This window comes from Hemicordylus capensis, chromosome 3 (genome assembly GCF_027244095.1).
Source record: "Hemicordylus capensis ecotype Gifberg chromosome 3, rHemCap1.1.pri, whole genome shotgun sequence".
NCBI lineage: Eukaryota > Metazoa > Chordata > Lepidosauria > Squamata > Cordylidae > Hemicordylus > Hemicordylus capensis.
Genome location: NC_069659.1, coordinates 81,864,202 through 81,884,031, shown reverse-complemented (window position 1 = coordinate 81,884,031; position 19,830 = coordinate 81,864,202). Strand labels below are relative to the sequence as shown.

General features: G+C 44.4%; 1 long non-coding RNA gene across 1 annotated transcript; it reads right to left on the bottom strand.

The window, feature by feature from the left end:
• Window positions 1–358: 358 nt before the first annotated feature.
• Window positions 359–7,665, bottom strand: LOC128348990 (uncharacterized). The gene is made up of 4 exons (XR_008318471.1): window positions 7,636–7,665; window positions 6,780–6,814; window positions 1,861–1,925; window positions 359–886 (listed from the first exon to the last, which is right to left on the bottom strand). It is a non-coding gene; the product is annotated as an uncharacterized LOC128348990 (long non-coding RNA).
• Between the last annotated feature and the right edge of the window lie 12,165 nt (window positions 7,666–19,830).

The following is a 19,830-nucleotide window of genomic DNA, read 5'->3' as shown; positions in this document are numbered from 1 at the left end:
CAGAGAATGTGTTTTCATTTCTATTTTATATAGATCTTTAAAACATGTGAGAATAACTCTAAGTCTGAATAATTCAGACTGGAGAATAATGGAAACAAGGAACAAACTTTGGAGTATGATATGGCTGGTCCAAAGTAGCGCCACAGAGCAGTTGCTAGTCACTAATCTTTATGCATCATTCTCAATTAGGCTCAATTTCCCCTAATATGGAATAAAATAATTAATACTGACAGAGCACCCTGGAAGTAAGAGTGGGAGTATGTCATACTATTTCCTAATTCATAATGTTTCCTGGCACTTCATTTTTCACCTCATGCTCAGATTAACTTTTACCTGTCATATAGCATAAACATGTATGTGCAGTAGAAAACAAAGATGTAAATTTAATGTCTCTTTTCTAGCATTTCTAAATACAGAAAAGCCAAGCTTGTATCAAGTGCTTTGAGGCATCAGTAATACAGAATACACATTCTATATTATAGGGGAAAATATTGCACATTGGCTTTTAAAATATGTGGCTCGCATTCTGATTATTCTCATGTACATTGGAAAGCATTTTGTTCATGCAAATAGGGAAGGAGTGATTTTTACCAAACTCCCCTTCAATCTGCTGTCCCAAGTGCCTGATATAAATCTGTCCCTGAAGATCCTCTGACCCTCAGGGATATATTTTCAGGGTATACCAGGGAAGCAGAGGGTTCCTCAAAAATTTCTCCTCTTCCCCCCCATCCTTATGTGCATGCAACACTCATCAGTAATTTATTGGGGTTTTTTTCTAAGCATATGAAAGGCTATTGTTACATATCATAGGTGCTCCTATTAGAGATCCTTTGGACCCTCAATATCAGGCCTGAACAGGTAGCTGAAAGTCTTATCCAGATTAAACCTGCAAAAAAATGAAAACCGTGCATTATTGCCTGGCCCCATGCTTCCACAAGCCACAGGCAAACTCCTGTACACACATTCCTGTTTTCAAGGAACCTGTCTTGACTCCATTGCTCCCTCCTGGGCACCCTTGCTCTGTGTGACTCTGCCCATGGTCAGCTTGCCTGCTACCTTATTTAATAACTTGGCTGTTGCAGGTTTGCACTCAATCTGAATTAATTTCCCCAACTTTAGCCCCAAACCTAGTCACAAAGAGTAGTAACAACATTTCCAAGCAAACCTGGTAACAGGAATGTGTCATGAGAACCCAGAATTTCTGGACAATCCTAGTTAAATTGCTGTGTTCAGATCCTGGTTAGTGAATGCTAACCAGCTGAATGCTAACCGCAGCCATTTAACCGCTCTGGGTTCTCCTGACACACTTTGCAGAAATGCAGGAGTCTTGCTTATCATGGTTACCTCTTTAGCCTCAATTGTTCTCACTGAGTACATAGCCAATATAATTTACTTCACACTGTCACTTATTTCTACCACATCCACAAATGAGAAGTCCAGTTGGGTGAAGGCAACAGAAACACAAGAGCCTCAAAGTAGTGCTACCTTCTAGTGTGCTCCCTGTGCACAAATGGGCTTTTCCCAGAGAGTCCTGCAAAGAGGGCTATGGGGCTATGGGAGGGGGCGAGAAGGAACCATCACCAACAGATATGAGAGGGGGCGAGAAGGAACCATCACCAACCATCACCAGCAGTTCCTCCCCTCCACCTTCCCTACTGGTGCAGCATATGTTCTCCCACTCTATAAAGCTGAGAAAAGGAAAGGTTTATCCTGCCACTGCTATTTGGCTCTTCCCTTCCCACCTCCCATAACAATGTGGCCGCTCCTTTTCTCTTAAGTAGCAGTCATCACTAGATCAATAAGAAAGTTGGAGGGGATGATTTTCCACCACATCATGTATCCCCCATAGAATCTACCCACACAGGTGGATGCCGCTTGGTGCTCATATACCAGTGGCCCCTCCAGACCTGGAGCAAGCCCTGTTTCTGCAAATGAAAAAAAAAAACTTTTTAAAAAATTCATATTTGAATTCGTATCTGAATAAATAGATATTGTCCAATCAATGTGCATCTTGGGAGAGGCCAGGAGAAAGCTTGCAGTCCCCGGATAACTCTCTGGAGTCCCAACAAAGACTTGCCATTCACTTTGAGTCCTAATAAGCCACCTGCTTGAAAAATTTGGGTTGCTTCACTTCTGATCCTCATAAAATCAACAGCATATTCAAGCATTAAAATATTCATAGATATTGATTGCCTTATTCATTTACATCATTAAATATGAAAATAATATTTCATTCACACAGTTGAAAAAGCAGATTCTGACTATTTTTATTTATAATACCATGTTGACAGGTGCCAAAGTGAAACGAGCTCAAGTAATTTAATAAGCTTTCAACAAGTAATCTAAGATACACATGTCTAAAGAACATGGAAAAATTACCCATTTGACTTCTTCACTAAAAGAATGTCTATTATCCTTAAATTAGGACAATATTCAATAACTAGTATAGTTATTTACCAACAGTTTTGAAGATTTACTTTAAACACAAATAGACCTTCATAGCAGTACACATTAGAAAATTAATGCCTGTTTTACACACACACACAGAGATAATTTTGAACTGTCTAGACAAACATGAGAGTGCTTCAGCAAGATGTTTGTGCTGTGAACCAAGCCCAGAAGACTTCAGAATGAGAAAGTCCATGTGAGGGGAGAGGGAAACAGTTTCAGTTTTGCAGCAGAAGTATGTGGGAGCAGCTGGGTCTGTATGAGCATCTCAGGGGTCTAAACCTTCCTAGACTAGGTGAAATATAAACTAGGGATAGTCTTCAGCTAAGTTGCACTGTTATTTCCCACCAACCTAAAGTTTATGCACTGGTCTTTGCTCCCACACCCCCAGCCACAAGGACGACACACACAACAAGCACTGGATGAAAAGGGCCACAACTTTATTAAATGTTTCAAATTGGCCAACTGGATATTGAAACTCCACCCCTTGCAGTGCGGGCCTAACAAAGCTGGAAGTCAGACTTTAAGTCCTTCCCTGAGCCTCCTGTGGGCAACACATCGTGGCTTATCCTTGCCAACCCAGAAGGTCAGGGCAGCTTCTAGGGCTTCACACATACCCCCCCAAGCTGGGCAGCCTTTGTTTGTGAAGCCCTGAAGTAGGTGTAATGGCCAATCATAGCCCCTGAGCTGCCAAACCTCTAAGGACCAATGGACCACTCCACCCCTGAAAAATGCCCAAAAGTGCTCACTGATACCAAACCTTTCTAAATATTCACTCAGCCCACACTGCACCTGCCACATTGTGACTAAACCACTAACTAACTAAGAGGGAAGACAGAATGATGTAGGCAAAAAAAACCTCCCCAACCCAGCCAATCAGTTGGTGAGCCAAAAATCCCTACTCAGCTCCCAAAAGGAATGCTGATTCTGTGCCCTGGGGAGAGAGGGTAGGAAAGCCCAAGCAGCAGCAAACTGGGAAGAGAGGAGCGTGATGGCCCAATGGTCCATTAGCGTCCGCCCCTTCCTTCCTCTTCTCTGATCAGGGTGGCCCTTCCTGCAGCTGCTTAAGTGAGGGTGGGGCAAACAGCCAACCTGCCACACAAGGCCATGGGCAGGCCCATTTTCCAATGAATTGAAGCAATAAATAGCTAAGTTATTAAGAAAATCTAGAGTGTGCAAATGTTCTACAAGTGCATGAAATTTTATGCCACCTTCAGAAGCAAAATTATTTTTCTTTTCTCTTTTCAGGGATAAAATAGGAATGGTGCGGAGTTAATATCACAAACCACACCATGGCTCCTGTATCCAGAAATTAACTTACAGTCCAATACCACATAAATCACGATCTTACTATGAATGATTACTATTACTACAAATATTTGTATACCACTTTTCAACATAAATGCTCAAAATAGTTTACACAGAAAAATAAATAAATAACCAAAATGATTCCCTGTCCCAAAAGAGTTTACAATCTAACTTGTGAAGCCATTTTGTACATGATGAAGTCCAGCTGATTTGCTTTTTCAGCAATAGAGTGTAACATGTCTGAACGAGATGTTGTAAATGTTTATATTTTATTTCAATTGTGACTCTTCAGTTTGTCCAACAAAAGTATTTGAAAACTGGGTTGAAGAAAGGTATGGCAGTCCATGATCTAAAATGGGCTGACAACATTTTAAACACACAAATTTAAATGCAGTTAACAAAGCATGACTTGTGTTTCCCTACACACACACACACTGGCATGATGAACAGCCATCATAGGATTGTCACAATGGCCACATTCACAAGTAATGTGGAACCACCATTTAAAAGGCCTGCAGTTCTGCGGACATTGGACCGGGTCTCATGATCAGTGAGACCCAGTTCTGCAGGGTGCACGGGGGAGCGGGATAAGCCCGCTCTCCCTGCACATGAGTGGGGAGGGAGCTCTGGGTGGCCAGATTGGCCGCCCACATGATTGCCGGCTCTGTGATGGAGCCAGCGGGTGCTGGGGAGCTTGGGGGCCATGTGGCCCCCGGAAGCCCCAGTATGGCCTGCACAAGTGTGCAGGGCATACTGAGGAAACCCCTGGAGCCGGGAGGCGGCTTTTCATCTCCCCTCCGGGGGTCTACTCATGAGTAGCCACGGCACGGAGCTGCGCAGGAGCTACTCACAATCAGATGGCCTGGGTTTACAGAGTGCTCACTCTACAAACCCGGGCTAAGGGGAGGGGTAATTGAGCAGGTTACCTGCTCTAGAAGCACTGGGCTCGCAGCCGAGCCCGATGGTTCTCACTATCAGCAAAATTCAGGGTAGCGGAGGCTAGCCCTATTTTTGCTGATCATGAGAATAGCCCCCTTTTGTCCAAATGCTGGGAACCACATTTGAGTGCAGTGATGAAACTGGGATTCAAGACTGGGACACCGATCTGATCCCTCGGGTTGAATAAAGTTTCATCAACTCAACCCGAAGTTCCCAGCCACTTGCGGTATATATGAATTTGGAACTGCAGGCTGCTGGCCTTGGAACTGGAGTTGAGGAAATAAGCTCCTCCCCCAACTCCAGCCTGATTGGCTATGAGGGCAGCTCTCCAGAACGTCCAAATTCAGACAAGGGGTGGGAGGGGCACAGTCCGTGGTTCAATGTTACATTTCAATGTGGCCATAATCTCTACCATCATCTTTCCCTCTCAGCACTTCACTCTGTTCCACAGATCAGTGGTGAAATGCACAATGGTGCCAGCCAGTGCTGCACACAGCATGGCTGACATGAGCTTCCTGTACAGGGAGGGGACCACATTCCAGCCGAACCTGGTCCTTGAGGGGATGCTGTAGTTGGGCACTAGCAGCTGGAGTATCTGGCAGAAGCCGAGTTCTCGACCACCTGGAAAAGCTGGTCGTCAGTGGCCATCATCTCCTCTGTGAGGCAAGTGAGAAGACATGGGTCCACGTGCCCAGGGTGCTTCTTCCCCGACTACTGCATCCACTAGTTAGCTGGCAGCGTGCCCTGCTTCATGGAAGCTGGCGCACTGCCCTTGTCAACACTAGTCGCAGGCACATGAGGCGCACTAGTGCTGCCAGTGGAGTCAAGGCGATCTGGGTGACACCGTCGCATGTGTTGCCACATGGAGGTCATCCCCAGATGCTTAGCAGCCTTACCCTGACTGACCTGTGCCCTGCAGTGGACACAGTGAGCAGCAGTTGGGGCATCTTGAGGTACCTCAAAGTGCTGCCCAACATCACTGCTCTGATTGGCCTCAGATGCCCTGGGAACTGTCTTACGCCTCTTGGGTCACAGAGGACTTAGGGGGGCTGCTGGTGCTTGCCCACTGCTGTCACCCACCCCCTTCAACCCTGAGCAGAAGAAGAAGTGCCCAGCTTCACTGGAGGAGGAGCCACCCCTCCACCTCAGCAGCAGAGCCAGATTGGCAAGACCTAGCACTGGACTCTGCCACGATCTGGGCATCATCAGGGGGGCCCATCATCAGGGGGTCCCCCACTGAGTGGAAAGAGGAGTGTTGGAAGGTCTGCAAGACAGAGGGATAATCTGGCTTCACTGCCAGCCATCAAGCCCCTGCCCTCCACCCCCACCACAGAAGAAGCTTCCCTGGCAGGAGAGCCCCTCCACACTGCCAGGCTCTGCACCAGGCACCAGCCCTGGTGGTGCACCACCTGATGGTCCCACCACTGGGCTGGGTCCTGGCTTGGTAGCAGCAGGCTTCTCCGGATAGGAGAGCCTTTGCACCATCTCCTCACCTGGGCCAAAGAATTCACTGATGGGGACCTGTGGGACCCCAGGATGGATTCTTCTCTGCCTTCCATTCTGGCCTCCCACACCAGCTTGGGGATCCTTCCCACCTCTGCCTGCCACCCTGCTGTGAGCTTTGCTCTTCAGACATTCCCAAAGACCCTGGAGCTTTTTTAAAAAATGGAAAAATGTAAGATTTAAAAAAAAAATGGAGAGGGAATTTTTAAAAAACCATCTATTTGGGGGAAAAACTTTTTTTTAAAAAAAAGCCTATTGGCAGGGACTTTTTTAAAACAAAAAACCTATTGGGGGAAAACCTTTTTTTTTTTTTTAAAGAAACCTATTTAAAGAAAACCCCTTTTAAAACAAGCCTACCCAACCACTGCACCCACAACAATACAATACAATTAAAAAACAATGCAATGAATAAAGTATACACTGGGAGAACCTGTGAAAACAAGAAACAACCTGTGAAAACAAGAAACAACCTGTGAAGAAAAAACACAGAAAATATACCTCCCCACATGCAAGCACAAAAGGAGGGCCTATATAAGGAACACTAAAGGGAAAAAAGGTGACAACAAAAAGTAATCACTTACCACCACATTGTCCTGGAGATCTTCTGCCCCACACACTGGTCAGGACAAAAAAGAAGGAATTACAGACCAGTGGCAGGCTGGCGCAGCCTGGCAGGCACAGCCAGGGTGGGGCAGGCACAGCCAGGGTGGGGCAGGCACAGCCAGGGTGGGGCAGGCACAGCCAGGGTGGGGCAGGCACAGCCAGGGTGGAGGTTGGGCAGAATGAAAAGCTTACTAGCAATTTCACCCACCCCCCAAAAAACAAATTAAAAGTAAAAACACTGAAAAAATAAATAAAAAGGCTGTGGGGATGGGGATGGGGAAGTGGGGGAGAAGGGAAGGAAAGGGGAGGATAGAGAGGAGCTGGACTCTGGAGCAGGCGGTGTGGAAAAGGATTTTCCACAGCAAAAGGATTAACAAAGAAAAGCACCTGCTCCAGAGCAAACAAGAGCCCCCCCCCCCAAGAACCCAAAATAAAATAAAAACAACTGGCAGTGGCTGCTGAGCTGAGGAGGAGAACTCTCTCTATCTCAACTCAACCAACAGATTTAAAAGCAGCAGCCACCAAAAGCAAAAAAGGTGGGGAAAGTGGGGACTGGATTTGGGAAATGGGCCAGAGAGAGGCCTCATGCCAGAGGGCCTGGGTCCCCCTGGCTCAGAGAAGAGGGGAAAGACAAACAATCACTCACTCACTCACTCAGGGGAAAAAAATAAAAGCAGCAGAACACACACACACACAGTCTCACAAACACACACATACAGTCACACCAGGGGGTTTAAAAGCAGAAGAGAGAAGCGGGGTGGGCAGAGAGAAACAAACCGAAGGGAATAGGGGATTGGGAACAAAAATACAGGAGTCTGTCAAGCAAACTCTCACCACACCAACAGCAGCCAGAAGGAAACCAACTGCAGCCAGAGTGATTTTGCTAGGCCCGAGGCTTGGCTTTAAATAGGATTTGAAACTCCCTCCTTTGGGAACCCTCTCCTTTGCCCTCCCCCCTAGCCAATAGGGTGCCAGTTCTCAAGGACTGGCACAGTGAGAAGCCTACCAGAGAGCCAGACTCATCTGGCCAATCAGGGAAGCAGGAGCTCAGCCAATGAAATCAAGCAACACAAGTCACACAAAATGGAGGACAACATCTAAAATGATCTCTAGAACCTTTGAACTGGCTCAAACAGGCTCAAACTGAATCAGGCTTGATCAGTTCAAACTCAGACTGGCATTGTTATGAGCACGTGGATGGATTCTGAGGAGGAGGAGAAGGAGGAAGAGACAGACAGGATGGCAGCAGAGGTAGGAGTGCAAGGTCCAGAACTTGCAGAGGAGTGTGGGACCAGCCCATGGGAGGCTGGAGAAGAGTTAGAGCCTGTCGTACCAGCTCCTATGGAAGGAGGACGGCTGTCTCAGCAGTGGAGAGGCATATCTCAAAGAGACAGCAAGAGATAAAGGACCACATGCGCCGAATGGCCAGACTAACAAGCAAGGCTGCTGAATCAGGGATCCATGATTAACAGCACATGGTTTCAGCCTATATTAGCCGGCTTTGCCACAGCCGCTATGCTGGTGTCAACGTTGTTCTCACTGAGATACTTGGCTGTGTTCCTGTTTGCCGTGCTTGTGTTTTGACCTTGGACCATTTTGGACTCTGTTTGTAGATTATGATTTGTACTCTGTTCGACTGACTGGTGATATTACGACCCAGACTTACTATGGTTTGTAGAAACTGCTTACTGCCTGGCTTTGTTGTTTGACTTCCGCCCTTGTCTGTTTCCATCTCCAGCAGCTGATATTTATAGTTCCAGATTAGTGGCACAGGTTTACGACAGGCATTGCCAATGCAATGCACTGTTTGGTCCAAGTTTGAACCTTCAAACCAAACCGGTTCGAATTCGAACAAGTCCCTAAAGACTGCTTCTGAGTGAAGGCCTACAGAAGTTCCCCCCATTTAATTCAATGGAAGACTGTAGCTCTGTGTGTACCTAAGGATGTAAAGATAGAGTTGTTCCCCTCCACTTGAGTGGAAAGTTCTATTGAGAACATTATCCATAGTCCATTCTCACATCTGGTTTTCCTTAATTCTTCCATCTCCTTCATTCTTTGAAATGATTGTTGCAGCCTTTTTTGTTTTCCCCAGACAGAGCTGTAAATCATTTTCTCCTTCCTAGAGGAGGTGCAGTCTTGGCACTTTATAGCAAGTCACAAATTCACTGATCTATGCCAGAGACTCAGTCCAATTACCACTCCTCCTTTTTTTTTTTTTAACATTGTGGAAACACCACATAATGCCTGTGATACATTGAGAAGGTGACCTTTTCACACTGAAGAGAAACAGTATTAAGCTTTTAATTACTTCTGAATCTTTCCACTGATTTTCACCAAAAAAATCATGAGACATTGCACCATAATTCCTTAGCTAAGGTTTTCTATGACTCAGTTCTCATTACTTACATTTTCCTTTTCTATACTTCTCTTTCGTTAGTAAAGCACACAAAATTGATTTTTGTTCTTCTTCATTTTTGCTCTTCCATAGTCACCACTCCTCTTTTAAAAAATCATATTATGCTATATTTTAAACTGTCTTCTCGCTTATCTTTTCATCACTTATTTATGATAAAGTCATGACTTCTTTTGACTGACTCTTTCAGTTTAACACATGAATCTTTGCATTTCATAAAATATTAGGCATGACAAAGTCATCAGTATTCCAGTGGTATCTTCACTGAACCATTTTTGTCACCTATTAATTCTTAAATGCCCCCCCCCATTTCAATGGAATATTTATCATTTCATTATTTATTGTGGTACTGCCTTTCTCTTCAGGTTAGGCAAAATATTCCTCATTATTACATCTTGTGAACATCATATACTAAATGCAAAGAAAAAAAGTGGGGAATGGTTATTAATAATGGTTCTGAAAGTTATGAGCTTGACACAATTATTTTCAAGTGGCCTCACTTTTCTAAAAATAATGTCCCAGTTTCTTGGTGAAGGCCGCCATTAGTCCTACCACAAAATATCATAGGAACAGTTGTTCTTGTCATTAATGTTTTGAAATATATGAATTAATTGCAGCATACTGGACATTATCGTTATTCATATGTCTGTTATCTTTTATTATAAAGATTGCATCATGATCTAAAGCTACATACAGAGAAACCTCAATTCTCTGGGACAACACTTTCCTTATTTTGGAAATGACTTGCCTAGCAAGCATGAGGTTGCCAGTTCAAATCCCCATTGGTATGTTTCCCAGACTATAGGAAACACCTATATCAGGCAGCAGAGATAGAGGAAGATGCTGAAAGGCCTCATCTTCATCCTCAGCGCAGGAGGAGGTAATGGTAAACCCCTCCTGTATTCTACTAAAGACAACCATAGGGCTCTGTGGTCACTAGGAGTCGAGTTGACACTAACTCAGCGGCACACTTTACCTTTATTCAAGGCCAGAGACATGTAGGGCTTGGAAGGGGCAGCTGTCATGCCTGCAATGGGAAGCCTATGTTGCAAAAAGCTCTGCTGAGAGAATAAAGAAGAGACAGCACAGCAGGAAACAGCAGGAGCTATTGTTTGGCAATGAGGAGAAAGAGGTGAGGCAGTTACTGGGTCCTTCCTTCACAAATTCCACCTTGCCTCTCAGGTTTCTCAAGCAGAGGTGCCCCTTAGAGCCTGGACCTTTGGAGACCCCCCTCCCCTGCAAATTAAGAATAATTATGCTCTGCCAGGTGACCACACCATCCAGAATAGACTAAAGAGGATGGGGGGCAGGGGTTGTGGAGGCCCTGGACTTCAGCCATGGAGTACAGGGGTAAGAGCACCTCTGTCCTCAAGAAAGAGTAGCCAAGCGCTGGCATTCATGTGGGCTTACAACCAAAGAAGGTGAGCACTGAAGGGGTGTGTGCTTGCTTGTCCTCACTGAGGTGCATCAGTGGCCAGATGCTCTAGGGTAGCAGGAGATGGTGCACGTTGCATATCTGTTGCCCAGCAGGACTCAGGATGTTGCAGCAGGGTCAGCACTCTTAAAATAAAGGGCACTTCATAAAGTCTACAATTTTATCTCCTTCTCACCACTCCATTGGTTCTTGCAACACCATCTTCCTGCTACTGCTGACTTCCTCCTGTTCCCCCTCTGCCTCTCTGTATAATATACAGTACAACACTGCTTTTATCTCAGTCTTATCTAGCATTGCCTAATCTGGACTGACCTTCCCCCAATCAGTCCATACTATTGAGGTTTCTCTGTACTTGATGTAACTTTTCCCACAGCAAGCCCAGTCTGGTATCCTATATCATTGTCCTGCAAAAAGAAGGCACTTCAGTTTGCCCAGGGAGGATTTCTTCAGCCCTCTTTCCCTCTCAAGCCCCCCAGAGACCACTAAAATTGGCTCCTAAGCATGGGAAACCCACCAGAGCATGTGGTAAGGGGACTTGTAGCAAGAATGGGAGATGTCAAAAATGCACCTTCATTTGCATGAAGAGCAATGTAGGATAACTTCCCAAGCCCCTTCCTTAAACTTTGAATGCACCCTGAGGTTGAGCAGCCCTCAAGGACATATTTTTGTGTGACATATATGGCTTCCAGGGGAAGCGGAGGTCATCAAAATTCAAGCACCGCTGCAGCATTAGTCTGGAACCCTTCAGAAGCACGGATGCTACATCAGTGCTTCTCTTATAGCACTGGTGCTTTGTGAGTCTGGATGTCAGCCACTATTTACTGTACTGGATGTCAGCCACTGTTACATGTGAAACTGTGCTCCAGGACTAGCTTTACTGGTGACGGGCCTTAGGAAAACAAGCAGGATGAAAGCAGCACCGACCTACAGAAATAAAGTTTTCCCTTGTGAGAGCTGTAAAATGTTTAGCCAAAACTAGCATTTTAACATCCCTCAACCAAGCTGTTTACAGATAATTTGTTACATCTGTAAGAAACTTCATTTTACACTCGGAGATGAGAGAAGCTCAATATTTGTTCTGATACTATTTCTGAAGCAGTGTCCACGTGATTCTGTTCCAAGTCTTACCATTTAGCAATCAGTGTATGAAGGTAATCAGTCCATTAACACAGTAAGGTATGTTAGAATTCATTAGCACTTGTTGCTCTGTATTTAATGGGGATGTAAACTTCCCTGTTCCAACAGCATTTTCCCCATTTCACTTCAGATAGCAATGAGCATGCTCTTTATCTGTAATCCATTTTTAAATATAAAAAAGAGAGACAGAGGTCATACACATAACCAAAAAAAGTGTCCTACCCAGGTTTGGTAGCTGTGTGTGTTCCCAATTTTTGGTTGTGTGAGTGCAAACTACTGAAAAGGAGAAAGGAGAACTGCCTAAGGCTATTCACATGACCGGGAGGTGGGGCAGGCAGGTTGCTGGGGGAAGCCTGCTCTAAACCTACCTTCCCCCTGATGAGTACCCAACATAGGTGGGAAGTGTGGACCATGCTCAAAATCCAGGTATGCAAATGGCCAGTGCATATGCACAGTGGGCTTCATGGCCACCGCTAACAGGGAGAGGACCAAAAAGGCCTGAAAATGGGCTGAAATGGCCCTAGAAAGACCAGCGGGAGGCACCATTGGAGACCAACCCCCCATGGCTGCAGAAGCAACTCCCAGAGGCCGCCAAACCCAGCAGTAAGTTTTCTTTTTCCTTTTAAATTTTTTTTAACTTGTAGTAGAACCCCCAAGTAGAACAGCCCAGGGTGTTCGGCTTGAGGTCAAGCCAAACCAAACCAAACTGGACCCAGTTTGGCTCAAGGGCAAGCCATTGAACCAGCCAGTTCAATGGTGAACTGGCTCAACCTTGAGCCAGTTCACACATCTCTAACTGATTCTACTGGCTAATGTCAAACGTGTGTAATTTTATTTATCTATCTATTTTTGTAATGGGAAGTTATCCCTTCTCCTGATAATATTGTCATGGAGAAATAGATTTGGGTCTCATCAGCATACTGATAACACCCAGCACCAAATATCCTGACGACCTCTCCCAGTGGTTTCATGTAGATGTTAAAAAGCATTGGAGACATTATGGAACCCTGGGGGACACCATATAAAACTTCAGATTTTGAAGAGCAACACTCCAAAGGACACCATCTGGAATCTGCCTAAGGGGTAGGAGCAGAATCACTGCAAACCTTTTGGATCTCATGGCAGCTTTAGATCCCTTCAGACGCTCTGGAAGGATACTATGGTCAATAATATCGAAAGCCACTGAGAGATCCAAAAGGACCAACACACACCCTCTTTAAATTCCCAATTGAAGATAATCCATCAGGCTGACGAAGGCAGTCTCCACCACATAGGTTGCCTGAAAGCCAGTTTAAAATGGGTCTAGATAATCAGTCTCTTCCAAGACTACCAGGAGCTGGGAGGCCACCACCTTATCAATTAGCTTGACCAACCACAGATGGTTGCTTCCCTAAGGCTCTGTACTGGAGGACTGGAAAGTAGCAAATATAACACCAATTTTCAAAAAGGGATTCAGGGGTGATCCGGGAAATTACAGGCTGGTTAGCTTAACGTCTGTTCCAGGCAAATTGATGGAAAGCATATCAAGGATAAGATTGTAAAGCACATAGGAGAATGGGCCCTGCTGTGAGAGAACCGGCATGGCTTCTGCAAAGGTAAGTCTTGCCTCACAAACCTTTTGGAGTTCTTTGAGAGTGTCAACAAGTGTGTGGATCAGTTGACATAGTATACCTGGACTTCCAAAAAGCTTTTGACAACATTCCTCATCAAAGACTCCTGAGGAAACCTAGCCATCATGGGATAAGGGGACAAGTACATGTGCTAACTGAAGGACAGGAAACAGAGGGTAGGTATAAATGGAGAGTTTTCACAATGGAGGAAAGTAAGAAGTGGGCTCCCCCAGGGATCTGTACGGGACCGGTGCTTTTTAATTTATTCATAAAAGATCTAGAAGTAGGGGTAAGCAGCGAGGTGGCCAGATTTGCAGATGATACCAAACTCTTTCAGGTAGTGAAATCCAAAACGGATTGTGAAGAGCTCCAAAAGGATCTCTCCAAACTGGGTGAGTGGGAGACAAAGTGGAAAATGTGGTTCAATGTTGGCAAGTGTAAAGTGAAGCACATTGGGATGAAAAACCCCAACTTCAAGCATACGTTGATGGGATCTGAGCTGTCATGGTGGACAGCTTGTTGAAAGTGTTGACTCAATGTGCAACAGCTGTGAAAAAGGCCAGTTCTATTCTAGGGATCATTAGGAAGGGGATTGAAAATAAAACTGCTAATATTATAATACCCTTATACAAAACTATAGTGTGGCAACACCTGGAGTACTGTGCACAATTCTAGTCACCACATCTCAAAAAGGACATTGTAGAACTGGAAAAGGTGCAGAAGAGGGCAACCAAGATGATCAGGGGCCTAGAGCACCCTTCTTATGAGTCAAGGCTACAACACTTGGGGCTTTTTAGTTTAGAAAAAAGATGACTGCGGGGAGACATGTTAGAGGTCTATAAAATCATGCATTGTGTGAAGAAAGTGGAGAGAGAGAAATCCTTCTCCCTCTCACATAATAGTAGAATGAGGGGTCATCCCATGAAATTGATTGCCAGGAAATCTAGGACCGACAAACGGAAGTACGTTTTCACACAACACATAATCCACTTGTGGAATTCTTTGCCACAAGATGTGATGACAGTCAACAACCTGGATGGCTTTAAGAGGGGTTTGGATAACTTCATGGAAGAGAGGTCTATCATCGGCTACTAGTTGGAGGGCGATAGGCCACCTCCAGACTCAAAGGCAGTATGTCTCTAAGTACCAGTTGTGGGGGAGTAACAGCAGGAGAGAGGGCAAGCTCTCAACTCCTGCTTGTGGCTTCCAGCGGCATCTGGTGGCCACTATGTGAAACAGGATGCTGGACTAGATGGGTCTTGGGCCTGATCCAGCAGAGCTGTTCTTATGTTCTTAAGACAGAGAGGCATCCTGCCCTCCTTCAGAGAAACATGTATAATATCTACCCGATCTTCTTACTGCCAGATAGCATAAGCCATGTTGTATAAGTGTCATTAAAACAAGTGGTAGTTTCACCATTCCAAGCAGATTGTCCACATCCTCAGGAGTCACAAACTGAAACTGAACCAGACTAACCACATAAGAGGAGGATTAGACTCTGCAATTATTGTGGGGTCTGAATTGAAGTTGGCCTGGATTTGAGAGATTTTATCTAGAAAGAACTCATTATCACAGTGACCAGAGCAAAGGACCAGCTTAAGCATGTGCTAGCAATGTATGTCAGTCCCAAGACTGCTTGAGATAGACTGATAGTTGTGACGACTGCTATGAAGGCTTGATGTGCCCTGGACAAATTTGTCCCGAAGTTTTGTTTGTATCATGGGAGAGGATTGATTCTTGTTGTTCCCTCTTTTCCTCTGTAACTCTCTGTGCCTTCTAAAAATATGTCCCTGAGGGCCCCACAAATGTTCTCCTGTGAGCATGGCATTAGTCTGGATGTCAGCCACTGTTTCAGATTCCATCCATATATTTAGCTATTGTCACTCTTTTCAAAGCTCTTACACATTTCACAAGGGTACCTCAGCCCAGTGATGTTGCATCATACAAGTTGTGCAAATTATACAAATGATATTACACAAGAATAAGTCCCTTGTAAATAATGGACTTAGCTTGTGCAATGTCATTTGTGCAGTTTTGCTTTTGCATAACTTCAGAAACTTGTGTACATACAATGTACCCATGCACAGTATGTCAGCCACTAAGGCCAGAATTGTGACCAAAGAAGTATGGAAATGTTCTCAGGTTTGGCTTATCCCTGGCCTTTCCTTTCATTCCCTAAGGGGAAGGACTGCTGAACACCAACTGTTTGTGGATAGCATTGCCAACTTTTTAGATAGGTTTCACCAGCTATCAACATTTTTAAAAGTCTCACGGGGCAAAAGGTGGCATGAGGGAATGGATTAAGCTTTCAGGAAAAGGATTAAGCATCTGCTCTTCACAACACACCTCTTCTCTTCTGAAATTCATCCCCGTAGAAACAACCATCAGTAGCTGATTACTCATATTTGTATGTAACATGTAATTAGACTCTAATATGGCTCTTAACAGTTTGAGACAAATGCATAAGATAAGTGTATTAACTGGCACTAGCCATGATAGTGGAGAGTGTAGAATCCAAGAGAAAGAGTTGTGGTATGCAAGGACAAGCAGTGGAGTAGAATCAGGAATTCAATAGTTTAATGAAATAAATACTATGTACAGACAGGCAAGTGCAGACTGCATTTCAGTGCTCTTGCTGCTGACTGTTTGTTAGCCCTGCCTCTACTCCAAGAATGGAATACAGGGATGTGCAAAAAGGCTAAAAACTGAACCAGTTTGACTTTGAACCAGTTCAGTTCAATGGCTCGATGTCAAGCCAACCCCACCAGTTCGGCTCGACATTCGACTGAAACACACACCCCAGCCTGTTCGTGAATATTTTTTTAAAGTCTACTTACCCCCTCTGGCGGGGCTTTCTGGGCCTTTCCCCCAATGTGGTGGCCATTATGGAGGCAGCCGCACATGCGCAATGGGCCTCTGCATGGCCGGGTTATGACCCAGGCCGCACATGGGCTCATTGCACATGTGTGGCAGCCTCCAATATGGCTGCCATGATGGGGAAAAGGCCTGGAAAGGGCCAAAGACCACCCAAACCAGACCATTTGTACCATAATGGAGGTCAGCAGGGGAGGGGGAACCTCCAGGGACCCCCTGCGGCCTCGGAGAAGCCCCCTGGAGAGGGTAGGTGCAAACATTTCTTTAAAAATTTTTAAAAGTGTATTAACAACCTTCCCCAAGCCAAACCAAGCCGGTGTGGGGGGGGGGTCGAGGGCAGGGGAACTGAACTGGGTTTCATGCACACCCCTACTGGAATACAAGTATCTAAAGCCCCATTCAAAAGCTGGCCTAGATCTAGGAATGGATTAACCAAAAAAACACCACAAAGATCACAGGGAATTTTCTTTTGAATATCAGCTGCTGGGGACAGACAGAAAGGGGAGGACTGGTACCCACCTGTCTTACTTGCATAGCGATCATCTGGCTGCCCAGTGTTGCCAACAGAACATTCATCTAGATAGTCCTTTGGTCCAGTCCTTCAAGGCTCTTCTTATGTTCTCAAGCTGCACCTGGAACCCAGAGGAGAGCAGATATAAGGGGAAGGAGAGCTGGTGTTTTCCTTTGCTGTCATTCAGCTCCCAAGAGCTGAGCTAGCATAGTTCACCTTTGCCTCAAATTGTAAGCAAAACAATTGCAGCAAGGTGAGCACAAGACCTGGGTGAGTCACCTTGCACTTCCTTAATACTGTGTTGCTAAATTATCTCTTTACAAGGTCAACATACTGCAGCAAGAAGAGGAAAAGCTTGTGTGTGTGTGTCCTTTAATATTGTATCACATTCAAACCAACTGATTACAGTGTCCTGCTTATTCTAACACATTTGCTATCATATGCTGCACTATTTAAAATTTAATAATTATTATTAGCATTTAGAATATTCTTAGTGTGTTTGCCAACTTATAAGATATTTCCCAAAGCTCCTTTCTCAACGCATGTGACACAATGCCTGCAAACAAAACAGTCTAGGAACACTCAAAGTTTGAAACTCTGGCTGATGCTGCTAGATGATGCCCAACAGCCTCAGGCAATTAGGCTTGTCAGTATTCCCCACAGGATGAACTTTTTGTGTTAGCCAGGGTAATTGCAAGTAGGCAGCTGTGCCTCTAGAAGAAAAAGATTTTATCGGGATTTTTAAAAATGATATAATGGGCATCCAATATTCTTTGCCAACGAAATTTTCACTCTATGAAGTCTAAAGAAGGCAATTAAAGACGGAAGGAAATGAAGCCAGTTGTAGCACAAACAAGGGCTACATCAATGTTGGCCTATAGCTCGCTCAGATGTGTTGGGCAGCCAGCTGGGAAAGCAAGCTCTGGATGTTGCACTGACAGATGCTAGGCTTAGAAGCAGCTGTTAAACCTGCTTTGCGGTTGTGTTCTTGTAAAGCATACCAGATTAACTGAGCCCTCTCCCTTTAAGTTAGCCAAGCCTCCCCATTGCTCTCTTGCTGCAGGCCTATGTTTTCAGGAATAGTAACCCTTTTATAACCCTTTTATAAAACCTGCTTGTCACTCCAGGTACATCCTGGGCCTCTTAAAGGGGGTCAGTTGAAAGCAGCTGGGCCAAGCTGCAGCACCCGAGTTCTCCTCCTTGGTAGTTTAGTTTTGGGGTTGGCTCCTCACCAGGAGACTACAGCCCTCTCTTATCAGGGGCTGAGCTGTATTTAAAAGCAGCTTCACAAGCCAAGCACACAAGCCACACCCTTTTGGATGTCTAGTGACTGATGTTGCCATGTGGGGAAAGAAAATCTGAAGCTGCAAAGACAGAGGTACAATGGGAACGTGGAACGTAAGAAGCATGAATAGGGGAAAGCTTGTCACAGAAAAAGATGAAATTAATCGACTATGGATTGACATCTTGGGCATCAGTGAATTAAAGTGGACTGGAATAGGACATTTTCAGTCAGAAAATCATACCATTTACTACTCAGGACATGAGAAAGAAAGAAGGAACAGGGTTGCTTTCATAGTCAGGAAGGATGTAGCAATTATTATTATTATTATTTTGATTTCTATACTGCCCTTCCAGAAATAGCTCAGGGCAGTTTACAAAGAGAAATAATAAATAAATAAGATGGCTAATAAATAAATAAGATGGCAATGGCAGTACTTGGTACAGTGCGGTCAGTGACCGATTAATATCAATTAGATTTCATAGACAACCCTTCAACATGACAGTTCTTCAAGTCTATGCTCTAACTACTGAGGCAGAAGATGAGAAAGTTGATGAGTTTTATGCTCAAGTTCAGTCTGAAATTGACAGAACACGCAAGCAAGATGTGCTAGTGGTACCTCAGGATTCTTCAGAGCTAGTAGAGAGCTGATCCTGTGGTAGGAAGCATGACTTGTCCTCTTAGCTAAGCAGGGTCCACCTGGTTGCATATGAATGGAAGACTTGTTGTATGAGCACTGTAAGATGTTCCCCTTAGGGGATGGAGCTGCTCTGGGAAGAGCATCTAGGTCTCAGGTTCCCTCCCTGGCATCTCAAAGATAGGGCTGAGAGAGATTCCTGCCTGAAACCTTGGAGAAGCCGCTGCCAGTCTGTGTAGACAATACTGAGCTAGATGAACCAATTGTCTGACTCAGTATATAGCAGTTTCCTATATAGCTATGTTCTAATAGATTGACTGCTAGTCTCTTGGTTTTTCTGATCATACACAGCTCCTGTTCCGTGTGCTCAGAATAATTCCAGATGCCAATACTCCTTTCCAGCGGAGCCCTGCCAAAACCAAAACAACAACAACCCCAAAACACAACCTTCTCTATTAGTGGAGATTGGCTGCATTTATGAAAATCTACCAAGTAGGCCTTCCCCTTTGTAACTGGAAGCAATTCAGACCACCACTCATCACTTGATCTATTCAGCTTTTCATTCATCACCAAAAAAGTTTGGTTGGCTCCACTATTAGCAGGATACATCCACTGTTACACTGCAGCTGTCACAGTATTGCAAATAATACATGCAATGGATGTTCTATGCTGCTTTTATTTTCCACAAAGCAACATTAAGATACCTAAATCACTGTGAAGCTTATCATTGTTCTTTTGTTCAATTAATTTATTCTACTTGAAGTTACACAATATATTATTTGCATTCCAGCTTGTTTGTATTACATCATTTTAATGCTGTATTCAGCATAAATAGAGAGTACTATTAACCATGAGAATAAATATTATTTGGTAGTTGTGCTTTTTTAAATTGCATCAGTGATATTATTCCACTTAATAATAGCCTTTTCATTTTAACTTAAGAGGCAATTTATTTTGCCGTTAAAGTAATAAAAAGTAACTGTATAATAAAAAGGCCTTTTGCAAACCAGTGATTTAATTATGTTGCAAGTTTATAGAAGGGGTTTTTTAAAAATATATATATATTTTTTCTTTGTGCCTTCACTTTTTGAACATATAGCTATAGATACAGATGATCAGCCACATTATTA